The sequence below is a fragment of the Tenrec ecaudatus genome, assembly GCF_050624435.1.
Source record: "Tenrec ecaudatus isolate mTenEca1 chromosome 2 unlocalized genomic scaffold, mTenEca1.hap1 SUPER_2_unloc_1, whole genome shotgun sequence".
NCBI lineage: Eukaryota > Metazoa > Chordata > Mammalia > Afrosoricida > Tenrecidae > Tenrec > Tenrec ecaudatus.
Window position 1 is genome coordinate 478,005 of NW_027457569.1, and position 1,939 is coordinate 479,943.

Here is a 1,939-nt window from a genome sequence, read left to right on the forward strand (position 1 = left end):
TCAAGCACTTACTCAATGCAAGAACACTTTGTTCTATTAAATTGGCATTCCAGGATGCACACCTTCCCAACACGATCACTGAAGACAAATGTGTGCAAAAGCAAATGTTCTGAAGAAAGCTGATGGTACCCAGCTATCAGAAGATATATTATTTGAGGTCTTAAAAGCTTGAAGATAAACAAGCAGCCATCTAGTGCAGAAGCATCAAAGCCCACATGGAAGCCTGTGTGACCAGGAGGTGTTGAAGGGACGAGTTATCAGACAGCAAAGAACAAAAAATCATATCAGAGGGTGCCCACGTTCCCTATATGATCACTGAAGATTACTGTGTGCATAAACAAATGTGGTGAAGAAAGCAGATTGTGCCTGGCTATCAAAAGATACAGCATCTGAGATCTTAAAGGCTTGAAGGTAAACAAGCTGTCATCTAGCTCAGAAGCATCAAAGCCCACATAAAAGAAGCACACCAGCCTTTATGACCACGAGGTGTACAAGGAACCAGGTATCAGACATCAAACTACAAAAAATCATATCAGTGTGTGCCCACCTTCCTGATATGATCGCTGAAGACAAATGCATGCATGAGCAAATGTGGTGAAGAAAGCTGATGGTACCCAGCTATCAAAAGATATAGTGTCTGTGATTTTAAAGTTTTGAAGATAAATAAGCGGCCATCTACCTCAGAAGCACAAAGTCCAAATGGAAGAAGCACACCAGCCCACGTGACCACGAGGTGTTGAATGGCTTGGGTGTCAAGTATCAAGGAACAAAAATTCTTATCATTGTAAATAAGGGTGAGTGCAGAGTTGGAGACCCAAAGCCCATCTGTAGGGAACTGGACATCCCCTTACTGAATGGTCACGGGAAGAGATGAGTCAGTCAGGTTGCAGGGTAGAAATGATGAAACATACAACTTTACACAAAGGAAAATACAAAGATAGTCAACAAAATAAGTGATATGAAAGTGGCAAGTGTATGCCCTGTTGATAGTGGAAAATGTGTGAGTCCAGGGGCTGAGTGTGTGGGGTGATCAGGCAGTCCCACTGGGTTCCTGTTGGCACCAGAGTCATTGTATGTTATTTACTGCACAGTGTGGTGTCTATTAACAACTTTCCATCTTCTGCTGTCTGAAAATTAATGACTTTCTAAATTGCTAGTATTGTGATGAAGGTGAAACAAATTTATTTGTTTTTAACTTGACATTTAATTTCAGAAGTGTGACTATTTCTCAGAAAGTGTACTTTTGCATAAATGCTATTTGTTTCTGAAAGTTAGTGCAAATTTATATCACAAGTAGAGAATGTTTAAGAATAAAAATATATTTTATTCAAGGGAACAACAAGTGATCCAGATCGATGGTGAAGGGAGTGTAGGAGGCTTGGTAGGGTTTGATCACAGGTAACGTAGTTCCGAGAGGAATTACTGAAACCCAAATGAAAGCTGAGTATTACAGTGGGACAAGAGGAAAGTAAAAGGAAATAGAGGCCATAAATAGGAGGCAAAACACATATATAGGGGTCTAAATAAAGGCATGTACATATGTACATGTATTTTTATATGACGATGGGGAAATAGATCTATGTGTATATATTTGTAGGTTTGTTACTAAGGTAGCAGATCAACATTAGGCCTCCACTCAAATACTTCCTAAATGAAAGAATACTTTGTTCTGTTAAACTGACATTGCCTGATGCTCAACTTCCTGAAACTGTTGCTGAAGACAACGCAGATGCATAAGCAAATGTGGAGGAAAAAGCTGATGGCTATCTAAAGACAAAGTTTTTAGGCTCTTAAAGACTTGAAGGTAAACAAGCGGCCATCTAGCTCAGAAGCAACAACGCCCACGTGAAAGTAACACGTTAGCTTGTGTGATCACGAGGTGCCAAAGAGATAAGTTATCAGGCATCAAAGAACCAAAAATACCCTTTTTATTGTATGC